Source organism: Balaenoptera borealis, assembly GCF_965194805.1.
Source record: "Balaenoptera borealis genome assembly, chromosome: 13".
In the NCBI taxonomy this organism is placed as follows: Eukaryota; Metazoa; Chordata; class Mammalia; order Artiodactyla; family Balaenopteridae; genus Balaenoptera; species Balaenoptera borealis.
Window position 1 is genome coordinate 88303893 of NC_138870.1, and position 18863 is coordinate 88322755.

The 18863-nt window shown below is 42.1% G+C and overlaps 1 long non-coding RNA gene across 1 annotated transcript in view; it reads left to right on the forward strand.

Moving 5' to 3' along the window:
* LOC309609060 overlaps positions 1-18863 on the forward strand; it is a 79276-nt gene that overhangs the window by 21346 nt on the left and 39067 nt on the right. The window contains exon 2 of the long non-coding RNA XR_014233238.1: positions 1210-1420. This is a non-coding gene — a long non-coding RNA (uncharacterized lncRNA). The remainder of the gene's footprint in view (positions 1-1209; positions 1421-18863) is intronic.

Here is an 18863-nt window from a genome sequence, read left to right on the forward strand (position 1 = left end):
AACAATAAAATTTTAATACCATCAAATATCTAGCCAGTGTTCAAATATGTGTGCTTGTTTATAGAACTGATTATTTTTTTTAGAGTTTGTTTGAATCAAGATCCAAATAAAGTCCATTCAATGCAAATGAATGATGTCTCTTAAATGCCTCTTAATCTGTAGGTTTTCCCCTCTATCTCTTTTTCTTCTTACTGACAATTTGTCTTGTTGAATAAACCAGGTTGTTTGTCCCGTGGAGTTCGCCATAGTCTGGATTTTGCTAGTTTGCAGTGTCACTTCACATCTCCTTTCCCTGATATTTCCTGAGTTGGTAGTCAGATCAAGTTACTTGATTAGATTATGACGGAAGTTTTTTGGAAGCCTCCTTCAGAGGTACCTCTATCAGGAGGCACACAATATCTGGTTGTATTTGTTTTTGAGATATTTTCAACCACTGGTGATCATTGCCTAGAACCATTAATTCTTTCAAAGTTGTAAAATGGTGTTATTCTATCATTCCTTCTTTTAACAGTTGGAGTACTATAAAAAGAAACGTTCCCTCATCAATTAATTGGTTACCCCAAAGCATAGCTTGCATTAAAAAGGCAAGGTAAATGCTTGATTCTTTCTTTTTATTTACCAGTTTTCAAAATAATGACTTGGTTCTCTAGCATCCTACAGTGTTGCCCAGAGGGTTGTTTGTTATTTTGGTCTCAGTTCTTCACAATGTGGTTATACTAACAGCTGGATATACAGTTAACTTCTTTTTCTTTCTTTCTTCCTTTCTTTTTTTTTTCTTCCATTTTGCTTTCACTGTTAAATAATGCTTTTTGTCATTTAATTTTATTTTTATAATTATACAAAATATCATGTGGTTCCTTGAATCTACAAAACAAGGTACCTTCGAAGTCTAGCTTTTATTTCTGTTCTTTCCAGTTTCTTCCTCTCACCTATAGATAACTGTTCACTTTAATGGTATATTTTTCCATTGTCCTTTTCTCTGCCAAATAAGTAAATATACATACAGATTTGTATCTCCCTCTTTTTATATAAACATTGGCATATTATACCCACTTTTCTCCATCTTGATCGAATAACATATATAGCAAAAACTTAAAAAGTATATTTAATGTGTGATGTGCTTAGTTGCTATTTTAATGTTTGCTATAATAGGTAGGCAGGGCTTCAAAAGCTCAAAAAAATCCAAGCCCGCTGCTTTTATATTCCCAGCCGGATAAGATCCATCTCTAAGCCAGGCCAGTTTGAGGTCGATAGAGTGATTGAAATCAGCCGGCTGAACGTGGGAAGTTTCCTGGAAAGGCGAGGAAATGCAGTTTCCGCCAGAAGAAGTTCCTGTGAGGATCATGGTGCGGAGTTCTGCCCTCACCATGAGACTTTTGCGATGGGCTTGGGATTTGAGGACCACTCCACCTCTCAGAAGGTAAGGTGGAGGATCTCGTTAGGTGAAACACATTGTTTGGCCCTAACAAAAACAGCACCTTAGAGTGGACACTTTCTGTGTTGTTTTGGTTTGCTGCTTGCAGACTCAAAACAATCCCATACAGAGTAAGGGGAGAGGTGGACGCCAGAGCCAGAAGTCCCAGCAGCGGGCAGGGACGGGTACGGGGCCGGGGCCGGCGGTGGCGGTGGCGGTGGCGGTGGCGGTGGGTGGAGCCAGGCGGTGGGTGGGGCTGGGGGCGGGGTCTGGCTGTTTAGGGGGCGGGGTCTGGCTGTTTAGGGGGCGGGGCCGGACACCTGCCGGGAAAGGGCTGTGGAAGCTGGCCAGGCTGGGTCGGGCGGAGCAGGTGTCTTCGATCCCACCGAGCCCAGCGTAAGTAGCCGAGCCTGTTCCTGCAGGATGATTCGTCCGCATGAGCCCACTCACTCCCCGCCTCCCTCGCGGCCCCCAGAACCTGGCGCACCAGGGGGCCGAGAAGGAGGCGAGGCCGGTGGAGTGGAGGAGCGAGGAAGTGGCTAGAATAATCTGGAATACTCTTGCCCTCTTCCGCAAGCGGTCTCAGGCTGCATCTCTGTGACCAGGTCTCGCTGGGAGGTCTCGTCTTCTACAAAAGTCTGCCCTCTCTGGTTCCTAAGTCTGATTTATTTGCTCAGGCTGCCTTTGGTGTACATTTAAAAGTATATTTCCCCCTGTGTTGAAAGTGTTCCCGTTTCTGGGATGGAAAGAGGAACAGAATATAGTAATTTGACCTCTAAGGAAGGCTCTGCCAGTGGCTCTCAAGTCTTTTGACTCAGAAAAAGGGCACACCGTGAATGATCATGGATAGAAGCACATTGATGAGGGCACATCCCCATATAGAATTCTGTGCGGCTGTGAGAAAGAGAGAGGTAGATCTATAGGTACCGATGTGGAAGGACGTACGTAACATATTGATGACTACAAAATAAAGCAAGTTGCAAAATGATATATATGTTTGTAAATGTATTGGAAAAGTTCATAGTAAAATGTTATTAGAGGTTTCTTCTAGGAAGTGGGGTTGGAGAATAATTGTATCCATGACAATGCTTTCTGCTGCAAGTAAAGAAAACCTCAACTCAGCGGTTCACACAATAAGGAAATTTAGGGGGAACCTGGGATTGATTAACTCAGCAGCTCAAAACATCATTGGAGACCCAGGTTCTTTCCATCTTTCTGCTGTGCCATTCTCCGGGAGCAGGCTTTGTTCTCAGACAGCTCCGCTCATGTGGGATAGGTGCGGTAGTTTCAGGAGAAACATCCAAACTTAATATCCCTAGCAGAGAAGGCCAGAGGCACCTAGCCGAAGTTACCGCTGATCAAAGTCACCTGACACAGGAGTCCCATGTCACACTCCACCACTGCCACACTCTATTCTTGGCTGGAAGCTGCCCTGGGAAGCGTGGCCTCAGGTGCTCAGAGACTGTTAATTACGGTCCCTGCAGCTGGAGAGCTGAGAAGTCATTCTCATGACAGTCACAAGCATTCTCTCTTTTTAAGAACAAATGCCCCAGCAGACTTTCCCTATGTGTCACAGGGATCACATGTCCTTGTGTAAACCAGCTGAGACCACTATGATTGACTTAAAGATAGACCAATCAGGACCACACCCTCAAGATGGTCTAGTGCCCACCTCCCCAGAAGAATGTGGCTACTGGGGGGAGGATGGGAAACTGCAAAAAAAATTCCTTCTGTTAGGAAGAAGAAAGTGACCATATTACTTGTACAATAATAGTTATTATTATTTTAGTTAGGGCAGTTAAGAGAATGGGACTTGGCATCAAAAAGAAAAATATTTGATTCCATCTCTATGATTTATAATCTGTAATCTTGGGCAAGTAACTCAACATCTTCAAGTCATTATTATTAAAAAGTTGAAAGTGATTCTCAAGTTGAAAAAAAAGTACACAAAACATTAAAGAGATGTGAGTTTCTCTTATGTCCTAGGGAACGAATTATTTACTATCTGTAAGGATTCAGAACATATGTGTTAGATTACACCACTTTAGGTTTAGTTATTGTTTTAATATTTCAAAGAACTGGAAAAGTATGTTTCTTCTCTAAGCACAATGAAAAAAAGTCACAATAATTTCTTTTTAACAAGTTGAGTAAAATGTCCTTTTATTTCCTCTTAATTTGTTTGTTGTTTAGAATGACAGAAAGAATATTTCACAGATGGTTATGAGTTTTGATTACAAGGTTATGTGGCTATTTTGAAAATGATCAGTTTAGTTCTGTTTATTCATGCAATTATATATAATCTTGGTTCTTAATCACTTAAATTAAATTAAAGCCCGGTATCTTAATATCACTTTAAGATACCTGCTAAGAAAACTGGGAAGTTGGGGAGCCATGATTCATTAGTGGGTTTAGGTTTGGGTATTTTCCGAGAGATACTGGAAGTTGCAGAAGTGAAGTGGTCTTTAGAATAAGGTCTAGGATGTAAAGTAAGAATTCAGATCCACCCCCAAACTATGGTGAGATCTTAGGAGGGTCATTTATCTTTGCTGCTTTTAAGTTTTCTTGTTTAAAAACTAATAATTAAGTTGTTTGAAGATTACAGCATATCAGTTATCTATCGCTGCATAAGAAGCCCCTAAAATTTAGTGGCTTAAAACAACAGTCCTTTAATTTGCTCAAAATTTCTTTGGGCCTAGTAATTTGGACTGAGCTCAGCTAGATAGATTTTTCTGCTGGTTGTCTAGGGTCACTCCTGTGGTGACAGTCAGCTTGTAGACTGGTTGTGAGCTCATTGACCTAGGAGGACTCAGCTGGGATACTCATCCTCCAGGAGGCTAGCTCAGGCTTCCTCACATGTCATTCTCAGGGAGAAGAAAGGGCAAGCCCAATGTTCAAGCACTTTTTAATTCTCTGCTTGTTTTATGTCTCCTAATATTCCATTGGTCAAAGCAAGTCACATGGCCACACCACATGTCAGTGTGGGAGGGGCCTACCTAAGAGATTGCATACAGGAAAGGGTGATAGAGTGGGAGCCATTGTTTTAACAATCTACCCCAGGGATATCACATAAACCAGTCAGCAAATATGGAGAATCATATTGCAAATTTTAAAATACTAAATGAGTTATACTCATAAAACTTGAGGATAAGTAAAGCAAGTTACTCAGAGTGCATTTAAAACTGCAAGATACTTGGAGAAAAGAGTGACTTTGAACTCAAAATGAAATTTATCAACATATCAAAATTTTCGTTAGTTTGACATCTGCTTGGCTAGAAATGCCCTCCCCAGATGAAAGGGGATGTGGACGGTCCCACTCTGAATCGAGCCTCATCTTGACCATCCGTCTTAGGAGGTTCTCTGCTCCCTTCATTTCTTTTCATTGCACCTGGAACTGATTGTCTTCATACATTTAACACAGTTTGTACATGTTAATTATACATACATTTGTTTGTTGTCCTTCCCTCCAGTACAGTGTATAGAAAGCTCCATGATGACAGGAAGGGTGTCTGTTTCACTTCCCAGTCTGTACCCAGCATCTAGCACAGGACTGGGCACGTAACAGGACCTAATAAATATTTCTGGAGAAGTGAATGAAATGAAAATCTACACGAATGCAACCCATACCTCCTGACTGATGTGTCCCAGAAACAAGCATCTTCTGTTCTGAGAATACAGTGAACATTCCTGTCTCTTAATGGATGATTCATTCTGGCAATAATTTGCCAGGGGAGGGCAGTAGCTCCTTACTTCCAACTCTTGTCTCCATATACCTCTTCTGTTAATCAGTTCTTCCCCAATCTGTGGCAAAACCAAATCCCATGGATTCTACCTGAGCTGTGCCTCCAGAATCCCACCCTTCCTCTACCACTGCCTTAGGGGTCTTTGTCACTTCTGGCCACAATTCCCAACTTAGCCTCAAAACTGGACTCCTTGCCAGCCGTCTTGCCCAATCCCACCTCACCTTCTTGTCAGCTGCCAGAGATATCATCATAAAAATATTTGAAAATTTAATTCTAGGGTTAAAGACCTCCCCAAAACGTAGAGAGAAGATCAAGTCCAAACATCTTGGCGTGAGGTTCAAGGCATTTCACAATCTGCCCTGAGGTCCCTCTCCCAGCTCCTCTCTCATCACCGGCCCCCCTTCCTCCCATGCAGCCCCTGCCCCAGCCACGGGGGATGTTCCAGTGTTGAATGAATGTGCCTACCCTGCCAGAATGCCATAATTTGATGCCAGCTGTCTCCTTTATCTGGCATTTCTTCACCTCTCCTCCCTCCTCTAGTGATCTCCCTCCTTCTCACTGCTCAGACCTGACTCAAAATTACATTCTCAGGAAGTCTGTCCAGCCTCCATTGTTCACATCTCTATTAAAACCCTCGTACGTGGTGTTGTAAGCCTGCAATCCCAGCTCCTGCTGTTTCCAGCAAGCAAGAAGTTTTGTTGAATGAAACAAATGAAGGAAGGAGGAAAACAAGAAATTAGAAATGAAAAAAAATCATGTCCCATAGTTGGCACCCCACCCCTGGCCTCTTCCTTCCTTCTGCCTCTCTGTTCTGCTGGGTAAGTTACTCTGAAAGACCTTTTGTGGGGCATAGCTGTTGTGATTGTCTGCCTGACATCCCTTCCCTCTTCTAGAAACAGCATTCTTCATCCCTGTAGGGAAACGTGCCCCATGTAGTTCGAATGGGTTTGCTCATATCCATCTCCCAAGGGACTCCATGCCCTCAGACAAAATGAATGGCTCAGGATTGGGCACATGACCCAAATGATACCATTCAAAATCTTCCTTGAGACTTTGCTGCCAACAGGATTTGGGAAAATGCTCTCCTTCCTCTGAGGATGCTAAGCTGGTAGGATATGTCTGAGCTGCCAGTGATCACTATGATCTCTAGTAGAGAAGTCCTGTTTAACAGAAACAGAGTCCTGATAACATCATTTGAGCTCCTGGATCAAGCTGTGCCTGAAGCCAACAGACTCTCCATGTGTCAATGAGTTGTCTTTTCATTTAATCTACTTATTCTGGTGTTTATTCCAGTTGTACCTGAAAAAGTCCCCAACTACTTTATTTTTTAAACAAAAATGCTTCATTATTATCTCAACTTTACTCAGAGAAGGTGTGGATTGGACATGAAAAGGAAGGCACTGCTCTCACAGCATGGGGTAGGAGGCAGAGTCTTTGCATGAGGAAACTATGGGTCTCTCTAGCCCTTCTTGGGTCAGTTTCTCTGAGTCAGAGCAGAGTCTTGGGTCAGAGCAGCTTCGTTCTTGTCTAGGTATACAAGAAATCAGGCAACCCATTTGCAAATGTAAATACCAAAATGCATTCCTTTGCCCAAGATAAGTTTTTTGGCTTAGTTCTCTTTTGGATTATTAGCACTTTTATCGTCACAGATGTTTTCTGTGTGTCTACTTTAAAATGTCTGGATTGAGAAGCCTATTGCTCCTTTTCCAAGTACTAAAGCCACGGGCATTTCCACCTTCCCCCCCCCCCCAATGATTTCCAGGAACCATCAAGTTTGTTCTTATTAATGTTCAGAAAAACCTAAAATGAACACTTACTCCTAGATCCTTCTGTCAAAGTCCATCTCAAGTACAAAAGGTGTTTCATGGCTGCTGAATAGAAATAATACGGAACTTGAGAAAGGCCTCACACATTTTTGGGGAGCCAGTTGGTGCTTAAGGAAGATAAAAGAAAGAAGCCCAAGAAATGATGGCACGTTAAGATCTCTCCATATACAGGGCTTCAATGCCTTTTATTTTATTTTTATTTTTTCAAATGGAGAATCCTTCTTCAGAGGTTCTTATGGCAAAGCAAAATTACAGGCTATTTTTGGAACAAGAAACTGTAAAAGAGGCAGGATTGACAAGAATCAACTAGTACAAAAATATCTGCTCTTAAACCATTGTTGGCAGTTCAGAAAAGGCTGGTGAATCCCTGGGGTGATGTTGAGAAAAGAGCACGGGTGAAATGCCCACAGAATAAAATCAGTTGGACCCTCTCATTTGAGGACAGCTTATCTAAAAGGGTTCATGAGAAGCTGTCATTAGAAAGGAGTGTCCAGGAGGCCTGGAGAAGGACGAGCTCTATGTGGCTTGCTCATTGACCTTCCTTTGTTTTGCTCTGTAGCACCTTGAGATCATTGCCACGTCCAAGTAAAGAGAACATTTGTGTTTTTTTCTTTCATTTACTTGCTCATTTGAGAAATGTGTACTGAGCAGCTCTTCTGGGCGAGGCACCGACGAGCAGTCCGTGTGACCCAGGGGGGAGCAGAGGAGCTGGATGGTGGGACTTCCGTCCCCACTCCGCACTCCTCAGCAGCTCCAGCCTGGATAACTCAACAAACACTGACAATAAATGCATATTGTCCACCAGGCACTATATTAGACACGGGGATACCACAGAACCAGTCATTCCCCCCTTGGAGTAATGGTGGCAGTCAGCAGGGGTTGATTCCTAAAGAAACCGAACAGAACCCAAAATGACGACGTTGCAGAAAGGGCTAAAGTATAGCAGCAGCATTAAAGTCAGATTATGCATAGGAAGCAGGCAAAGTCTGCTTCACAACAAAGGGTCCAGAAAGGCCAGATGTACACACGAGTCGTTCTCTTTCTGCTTTGCTGAATGGACACAGTTTTGCCTTTAGGTCAGGAACCACCAACATGTACACTGAACACCTTGGAATCAGTGTCCAAAATGGAGTATAGCCAGGCTTCTTATCCTGTCACATGGGATATTCTTGCAATGTATCCACCCCAATGGTGAGCCCCTTCAAGGGGGTCTCACAGAGACCAGGTGCAAATCATCTGTCTCACAATTATCAATAAACAATGCTGGCACGAATCTCCCTGAAACTTACCTTGGGTCCATGATTACGAAGCAACACAATATCTTGACCAGAGGCCAATGCTATGCAGGTACATCTTCCACGTTGGCAGCTCATCTCAGGCCAATTCCAGGCCCGTAGGCATTAACCCTGGAACCCCTCCAATCCATTCTCCATGCTGCATCCACTGCGTTATTAAAAAATAAAATAAAACTTAGTGTGGAAAAAAACCCAGAAAATAACAAGTGTTGGTGAGGATGTGGAGGAATTGCAAACCTTGTGCACTGTTGGTGGGAATGTGAAATGATGAACTTTTGATGGAAAACAGTATGGCGTTTCCTCAAAAAATTTAAAAAGATAGAACCTCCTTATGATCCAGCAATCCCACTTCTGGTATATAATCCAAAAAAAATGAAAGCAGGAAGGTATTTGCACACCCATGTTCATAGCAGCACTATCCACAACAGCCAAGAGGTGGAAGCAACCCACACACCCACTGACAGATTACTGGATAAACAAAATATGACACAGACATAAAATGGAATGTCATTCAGCTTTAAAAAGAAAGGAAACACGACAATGGAGAACTAATACATAGACGTACCCCTAGACTTTTCAGTTCTGTGAGCCTGTACATTCCTTTTTTCACTTAACCCAGTTTAAGTTATAGCCACTTGTATCTAACACAGAACTATATGTACATTATCTCATTTATGCCTCATGGCAACCCTATGAGATAATTTTTTCCTATTTTTCTTTTTTAATTTAGGTAAAATTTATAAGTAGTGAAATGTACAGATCAATACAATTGTCTGATTCAGTAGGCTTACGAGGTAATTTTTTACTTAGGACATTTTTAGTTGCAAATAACAAATCTATTTGATATGGCTTAAGGGAAAAAAGGAGTGGGGGAAATTATTATAAAGATATAGATATATCTCATGGTACTTAAGGTCCCTATTGCTGCACAACGAATCCCCACAAACCCAGCAGCGTACAGCCACATCCCATGTATTATCTCACAGACTGACATCCAGGGATCAGCCAGGCCGAGTTCTCATCTGGAGGCTCAGTAGAAAAATCTGCTTCCAAGCTCATTCTTGTTGCAAATTCAGTTCCTTGCAGTTGTAGGACTGAGGTCCTAATTTCCTTTCCATCTGTGCCACTCTCAGCTCCTAGAGGTCACCCACAGTTTCTTACCACGTGACCCCATAGGCAGTTCACAACAGTACTTCTCAATGGGCCGGGGGATGATTTTTGATCCCCAGGGGACATTTGGCAATGTCTGGACTAATTTTTGGTTGTTATAATTGGGGGACAGGGATGCTACTGATAGCTCATGGGCAGAGGCCAGGATGTTGCTAAACATCCTACAATGCACAGGGCAACCCATCACCACAAAGAGTTACCCCGGCCCAAATGACAATAGTGCCAAAGTTGGAAAACCTTGATATAGACTAACAAAGGGGATGCTTAAGGAAAATCAGGGCACTGTTACCAGAAGAATGGGGGCCTAGATGTTGGCAAAACTCATAGATTCCACTGTTAAGTACAGTGCCTGGCCCAGAATAGGTTTGGGGGTTTTGTTTTTGGTTTTTTTAAAAACCAAATTGTTTATTTAGATAGGGACCCCACAAAAATAGTCACCTATGGTCTCACACACCCTAGGGGTGGCCCTGGTGAAGGTAGTTCACAAGACTTATAAGACCTGGTTTCTGCTTGTAGGTAACTTTGAATCAGGCTAATCTAAATATCTGCAATTGTTTCATTTGCCTCAGGGAAGCCTTCCTTTTATTTTCTTCCATTTTTCTGAGTTATAATTGACATGCAGCACTGTATAAGTTTAAGGTGTACAGCATAATGATTTGACTTACATCCATCACGAAATGATTATCACAAGTTTAGAGAATGTCCATCATCATAGATACAAAATTAAAGAAATAGAAAAAAATTTTTTTTCCTTGTGTTGAGAACTCTTAGGATGTACTCTCTTAAAAATTGTCATATCTAAATGCAGCAGTGTTAATTGTATTTATCATGTACATTACATTCCTAGTACTTATTTGTCTTATAACTGATAGTAGTTATAACTTTTTTAAAAAAATATATTTATTAATTTATTTATTTGGTTGCTCCAGGTCTTAGTTGTGGCAGGTGGGCTCCTTAGTTGTGGCAGGTGGGCTCCTTAGTTGTGGCATGTGAACTCTTAGTTGCGGCATGCATGTGGGATCTAGTTCCCTGACCGGGGATCAAACCAGGCCCCCTGCATTTGGAGCATGGAGTCTTAACCACCGTGCCACCAGGGAAGTCTCGGAAGTAGTAGGTTTTTAATCATTTTTCTTTTCTTTCCTTTTTTATTCTTTCCCTGACTTGGTTTCCCTCCCGACTTCTGACTGCAGCCTCTTCACAGACATCCTCTTAGAAATAAGCCTTCCTCCACCTGTCCGTGAAGACTAGTTACCACAGTCTCTCCCATAACCTAAAGCCCTCGAGGAATTTCACGTCCCCCTTGAATAATGAGGGGTCACTTTTCTCCCTGACTCCAGGCCACTCCCACCTGCCATTCTGAACACATCACAAATGGAAGAAGGCATGTGATGATAAAAAGACGGTGTGTCTGTTGAATTTGCACACTTCTTCAGACAGTCATATGTATTCTTTTGTGGCCTGATTTCCTCCCTAGGTATCAACAATAATAGCAAATTCATGCAACAGCTGCTTTTTCTCCTTCTTTTTCTCTCAGCTCTGTCTCCCTTCACCATGACTTACCTGTGATTCAACTTTTTAAAAAGAGGCTCTTTTTAAATATGGTTTGCATTCATGATTCAAAGATCAAGAGGTATGAAAAGATATATGCAGCAAAAATCGCTCCCACCTCTGTCTCTGCTTCCCTAATCCCTCACTGGAAACAACTATTGTTACTTCTTGGTTTGTATATCCTTACAGAGAGATTATCTGTATTTACAAGCAAGTACTTACATAGATTCTTCTCTTTCCCTTTTCCTTCTTTTTTTAAAAAAAACAGAATGATAGTATGCTATTCATGTGGCTATGTACCTTGCTCTGGCTTATGATACTTAAAAATTATTTTGGAGATTGTGCATATCAGCACATAACAGCTTGCTCATTCTTTTTATGGAGGTCGAGCATTCCATTTTTTGGATGTTTCGTAATTTATTTAACCAGTCCCCTCTTGCTGGATGCTATGCACTGAATGTTTGTGTCCCCCCAAATTCATATGTTGTATCCTAATGCCCAGTGTGATGATACTAGGAACTAGGCATTTGAGCAGTGATTAAGTTATGAGGGTGGAGCCCTCATGAATGGGATCAATGTGTTTATAAAGAAGACTCCACAGAGATCCCTCTCCCCTTCCACCAGGTGAGGTCACGGCAAGAAGACGGCCCTCTATGAACCGGAAGTTGGCCTACACGAGACATCAAATTTGCTGATGCCTTGATTTTGGACGTCCAACCTCCAGAAACGTGAGGAATAAATTCAGGTTGTTTATAAGTCACCCAGTCTATGGTATTTTGTCACACCAGCCCCCATGGACTAAGACACCAGACACTTAGGTTGTTTCTAATCCTCTGTTACAAAAAAAAGTCCACCATCACTTTGTAGAGGTGTGAATACATCTACAGGATAAATTTTTAGAAGTGGAATTAAAGGGTCAAAGATGAAGTACATCTGTTGTTTTGACAACAGTTTCCATTTTGTATCAATTTGCTCTTCCACCAGCCATGTATGAGAAGGCTGTTTCCACCACCCCTCACTGCTGTGGTCAAATTCACCCCTAGTGGTGTTTGCAGTGAGCAGAGCTAGTGGGGTTCCCTTTGCATAGAAATAGAGAGAAACGTTGGGGACGCACTGGGCGAAAAGCAGTGAAACTCCTGCTCAGGTAGAGCTCGGGGTGGGTAGTTTCTAAGCTGCCAAAGAACTGAATGATAATGGTGGGAAGTTCATGGTGAAACCACTGAACAACACACCAGAGGAAATGATAAAATCATAGTGCAGTGAGAACCCTAAAAACAGGGTGGCCTCTGGGGCTCTGTGATAAGAAAGTAACCTGAAATATAGAAAGAGCTCTAGGCACTGTCCTGGTCTGCTCAGGGTGCCAGAACAAAATACCATAGACTGATAGCGTGGGTGGCTTAAACACAAGTTTGTGTCTCATGGTCCTGGAGGCTGGAAGCCCTACATCAGAGCGCCAGTGTAGTCGGTTTCTGGTGGGAACCCTCTTCCTGGGTTGCGGATGGCCGCCTTCTCACTGGGTCCTCACATGGCGGGGGGCTGCGCGTGTGGGTTGGAGTACGGGGGAGAGAGAGTGCGCTCTAGAGGGGGAGATTGAACACTCCTTGGTGTCTCCTCTTATAATGGCTCTAATCCCGTGAGATCCCCATCCTCACGACCTCATCTAATCCTAATCGCCTCCCAAAGGCCTCGTCTCCAAATACCATCACATTGGGGGTTAGGCTTCAACATATAAATTTTAGGAAACAAACATTCAGTTCATAATATGCACAAAGTTGCTTATCTAACCTAAATGTCTAGCAAAATGGACATGGTTAAGTGCACTGGGTACAGCCCTGAGATGAAATATCACATAGCCATCAAAAACTCAGTTTAAACAAAAAGTTAATAATTTAGGTTTATCAACTAGGGTTCTTTGGCCATAAGCCATAGAAACTGACTTTGGCCTACTAAAGCAGAAGGGAACTTATGGAAAGAGGTTGGAGGCTGAGGTCACCCAACATCAAAGTGAGGCTAGAGGGTCAGGTGGCAAGTGGGCAGGAATAAAGGTAGTTCCAGACGCGCGGGCAGCAGGAATTCCCCCAATGGTCTCACAACAGGAGCTGCCCCCCGAGAGCACTCAGCGGCAGTAAACACCCTGGAGCAGTTCCTTCCTGCCCTGCATCTTGCATCTGCGGATGCCTCCCACCTGCACTGAGGTGAGAAGAGGTAGGGCCGGACTCCTGCAGCTTCTGCAGGTGCAGGGCCTCACCTGGATCTACCTTCATATGATTCACTAAGTGGGGAGATAATTTGCAAAAAGAAAATCAGGGTGTTGTTTGGAAGAGAAATTGATGTGGGGTGGTCAAGAGGTGACGTTTGGCCTCTACAGTGGAGAAGCATTTATATGGCACTGTTAAATTGAACAAGTAGGCAATACAGTATAATACTTGGTACAGCTATGTGGAAAATACACTCATTGAAAAAAAGACTGGAAAGAAAGACACCAAATTGCTATTACTTGTCTTTGGGAGGTGGATTATGGGTGTTTTTCCTTCTTCCTACTTTTCCATATTTTCCACTTTTTTTCAGATACAACAAATCCCTGTTTTTTATTTTATTTTATTTTATTTTTCCTGTTTATTTTTTTTAGAAAATACCTGTGTGAAAAGTTTAAGTGCACTGCTTCTAGGGAAAAGTAAAATTTAGGACTGGTAACGTCATGAATGAGGGGCTTTCTGGAATGCTAACCCTCCTTCCTTTTCTTCTTTCTTCTTCCTTATGTTCCTCGTCCTCAGGCAACCAGTGATTTTATATTTTCCTCCACTGACTTGACACTTTCTCTCTATCAAAACCTGCTCTCAGAAAAGGATATGATATCAGTTACCATAAGGAAATTCAATAAGAATAAAATTTACAATAGTAATAAGAGCAGCTAACACTTCCTGCTATGGACTGAGTTGGGTCCCCTCCCAAATTCATCTGTTGAAGCCCTAATCCGCAATGTGACTGTATTTGGAGATAGGGCTTGTAGGAGTTAATTAAGATTACGTGAGATCATTTAAGAGTGCGTTTCTAATCTGATAGGATTGGTGGCCTTATAAGAAGAGGAAATGAGAGAGATCTTTCTCTCTCCGTGTACACGCACAGAGGAAAGGCCACGTGAGCACACAGCGAAAAGGTAGCCATCTGTTTTGGTTCTCACCAAAACCCAACCTGCTGGCACCCTGATCTCAGACTTCCAGCTTCCAGAACTGAGAAAATACATTTCCGTTGTTTAAGCCACACAGTTTATGGTATTTTTTTACTGGCAACCTGAGCAGGTAATACACTTACTATATTTTTTCTAAATGTTTTACATATACTAACTTATTTAGTCCTCATAAACATCCAAGGAAGTAAGTAATATTATTATTATCCCATTCTTCAGCTGGGAAAAAATCAAAGCCCAGACACACTGAGAAACTCACCTAATGTCAACACAGCCAATCTGTGCTGACCCAGGATTTGCACCAAGGCAGACTGGCACCAGTCCATGACTAGCACTTTCTGAGCACATACTGTATGCATTTACATGCATCATCCTATTGAGTACCCAAAACTCTATGACTTGGGGATTATTCTTATTTATTCCCATTTTCCTGTTGAGGAAACTGAAATTCAGAGATTTTAAGAAAGTGGCCACATTGGCATAGCTAGAGAGAGTGGAGCTGGTTTCAAAAAATTTAACACAAACTCTCTTAAACACAAAGTAAATTCCAGAGGAATTTTTTGCCTTTTGTCTTGTCTCTATGGTCCACCATGGAGAAATGATTATGAGTACTAAGAAATTTTCGTGCTACATTTAACTTTAAAACACTGCACTCAACTGTTAAACCCATAACTCTTTTTTTTTTTTCTTTAAATTTATTTATTTTTATTTTTGGCTGCCTTGCGTCTTTGTTGCTGCGCCCGGGCTTTTTCTCTAGTTGCGGCGAGCGGGGGCTACTCTTCGTTGCGGTTTGCGGGCTTCTCACTGGGTGGCTTCTCTTGTTGTGGAGCACAGTCTCTAGGCACGCGGGCTTCAGTAGTTGTGGCTCGTGGGCTCTAGAGCGCAGGCTCAGTAGTTGTGGCGCACGGGCTTAGTTGCTCCGCGGCATGTGAGATCTTCACGGAGCAGGGCTTGAACCCGTGTGCCCTGCATTGGCAGGCAGATTCTTAACCACTGCACCACCAGGGAAGTCCTCAAACCCATAACTCTTTCACAACATATTTGATGGTCCTAGTATTGCTACAAATAATATTTATTAGAAAAATAATGCAAGATGGGATCAGATAATTTCAAATGATCCAGCAGAATGGTGAAATAGCATCATAGAACAAACTGTAAACTCACCCTTTGTTTCACAAAGTTGAATGTTTGCTCAAGTGTCACCTCGTCAATGAGTTCTGTCCTAACAATCTGTTTACAAGGTTACCCTTCGTCACTTCCACATCTGCCTCGTTACTCTCAAACCTCCTTAATCCTGCTCACTTCTTTTCATTTACAGGCTTTATGACCTTCTAACTTACTGTGCTTTACCTATTTATTATTATGAGTTGTTTTCTGCACAACCTCCCTTGCTGGAATTTAAGTTTCACACGGGCAGGGACTTTTCATCATTTTGTTCACTGCTGTGTCCCCCAGCACCTAGCAGGCCTGCCACTGAGTAGATGCTCAGTAAATATTTTAAAAATACTTTTCCTCAAGGACTTATTTGTTGTATGTTAAGTTAAAATGCACAGCCCAAAACAAAGTTTGGAGGAAATAGAGGCAAAAATTATTTATTTTCCTTCTGATTTTAAAAAAATTATTTATTTATTATTATTTTTTGGCTGCACCGTGCGGCATGCGGGATCTTAGTTCCCCGACCAGGGATCGAATCTGCACCCCCTGCAGTGGAAGTACGGAGTCTTAACCACTAGACTGCCAGGGAAATCCCTCCTTCTGATTTTTTAAAAAAATATGTCATATACTCAAATTGTTCAAAATTCAAAAGTTACACAAGGTTGGACAGTGAAAAATCGACTCTCCACCCTGTTTTCCCTACTATCTTATGATTCCGCCCCCCCCCAACCCCAGAGACAGCCAGTGTTATCAGTTTCTTTTGTGAATTGCTGGAGAATGTTCATGAATATGCAAGCATGGATATATATGAATAGATAGATAAATAGATATATATTAGATCGATTGATCTATCTATATCTTTTTTACACAGTATTACACAAATATACCATATTCACATGTACACACTGCAGTACAATGGCTTTTTATAAATCTCGACAATATACAGCAATCTAGAAGGAATTGAATGCTTTCAAAAATGTGTTATTCAGTAAGTTGATTGTGTGAACATTCAGGATGCACATGGGGACATGTCAAGAATCTGTGTTTCGGTTCTTTCTTCCTTACAACCATGAAGAAGTGAAGTAACACATCATGCTGCCATTCCAGCCATCATGGAGATGTGTCACAAAGGCACAAAGGGCTGGGATGAATTCCCCTACAGGATTCTTGGATGAGTGTGACACGTGAGGGTCACATGTGAGGGTGTGATACTGAGCATTTCTAAGACTATGGACGCTCCCAGACTGGTTTTGAATGCATGTTCATACACAATGTTGTATTAGTCAGTGTTTTCCAGAGAAGCAGAACCAACAGGATGTGTATGTGTATGTGTACACATAGGAAAAGATTTGAGGAATTTATAAGGAATTGGTTCATATGGATGCTGGTAAGTCCAAAATCAGCCATGTGGGTCAGCAGGCTCGAGACCCAGAAGGGCTGATGGTGCAGGTAAAGTCTGAAGTTTTTGCAAAAAGGAAAAACTTCTGAAGATGGATGATTGCACAACAATGTGAGTGTACTTAACACCACTGAACTGTACACCTAAAAAATGATTAAGATGGTAAATGTTATGTGTATTTTACCGCAGTTAAAAAATAAACAAATTAAAGTACGTCATTTAAAAGACAACTTTTTAAAAAAAAAAATATTTATTTATTTATTTATTTTTGGCTGTGTTGGGTCTTCGTTTCTGTGAGAGGGCTTTCTCTAGTTGCGGCAAGCGGGGACCACACTTCATTGCGGTGCGCGGGCCTTTCACCGTCGCGGCCTCTCTCATTACGGGGCACAGGCTCCAGATGCGCAGGCTCAGTAGTTGTGGCTCACGGGCCTAGTTGCTCCGCGGCATGTGGGATCTTCCCAGACCAGGGCTCGAACCCGTGTCCCCTGCATTGGCACGCAGATTCTCAACCACTGCGCCACCAGGGAAGCCCAAAGACAACTTTTTATTATCTCAGTATTACCTCACTATTTCTGTGCGTCAGAAATATAGGAGCATGGGACTTCCCTGGTGGTCCAGTGGTTAAGACTCTGCTCTTCCACTGCAGGGTCATGGGTTTGATCCTTGGTCAGGGAACTAAGATCCCACATGCCGTGGTGAGGCCAAAAAAAAAAAAAGAGAGAGAAATTTAGGAGCAGCTTAGCTGGGTGATTCTGGCTCAAGGTCTCATAACGTTGCAGTCAGATGTTGGCTGGGGCTGCAGTCATCTAAGGCCACAGTCGTCTGAAGGCTTAACTGGGGTTGGAGGATCTGTTTCCAAGATGACTACTCACATGGCTGTTGGCTGGAGGCCTCAGTTCCACAGTGGTTGTTGGTAGGGAGCCTTAATTTCTCACCATATGGACCTCTCCATAGGGCTGCTTGAGAATCCTCATAACATGGCAGCCAGTGTCCCCCAGAACAAGCCACATCATCTGCGAGGGAAGCACATGTCATTTATGATCTAGCCACAAATGATACACACTCACATTTATGCAGCATCCTCTCTGTTATAAGTGAGTCACTGAGTCCAGCTCATGCTCAGAGACAGGGATATTGATCTCCACCTTTTGAAGGAACTAGTGTTAAATAATTTGTGGACACGTTTTAAAACCACTCTAACACTCAAACTGATGTAGGGACAAATTCTAATAAAAACTACTTAATTTCTCTAAGCGTTTGTTTGCTCAAATGACATTAAGCTTCTGTTTGTTCAAATGCCTGTAACCAAAGTGATGGAGTATGTGACTGGTCTGGTCTGGGTTTCCTTGAACTTCATGGTATGGGTTCCTCCACCAAAAAAGAAGGATTCTGTTGTCAGGAGGAAGGGGAATGGGATGCTGGGTAGTCAAATGTGGCCAGATGTCCATGGCACACATCGTTTTGGCACAGAAAGTGTCAACATGAACATATGCTAAGTGCTGCCCTTTGACCTGTCTGAGTTAATACTACTTTAATTAGTATTAAGTCAATTAGAGGAGTCAGAATTTTTTCTTTTTAATTGTCAATTTTTTTTAATTGTGGTAAAATATACAGAAAATTTACCATTTTTAACCCTTTTTAAGTGTCCAGCTCAGTGGAATTAAGTACATTCACCTTGTTGTGCAACCATCACCATCACTCATCCACGGAACTCTTTTCATCTCCCCAAACTGAAATTCTGTACCCATTGAACACTAACATCCCATTTCTCCCGCCCCACAGTCCCTGGTAACCACCATTTTACTCTGTGTCTCTATGAATTTGGCTACTTTGGATCCATCATATAATGGAATCATACTGTATTTGTCCTTTTGTGTTTGGCTTATTTCACTTAGCACAATGTACTCACAGTTCATCTATGTTGTAAACATGTGTCAGAATTTCCTTCCTTTTGAAGGCTGAATAATATCCCATTGTATGTATAGACCACATTTTGTTTATCCATTTACCCGCCAATGAACATTTGGGTTGGTTCCACCTTTTGGCTATTACAAGTAATACTGCTATGAACATGGGTGTAGAGTTTCAGCATTTTATCAGTAGTTGGAGTAATCAAAGACTTTATTCTA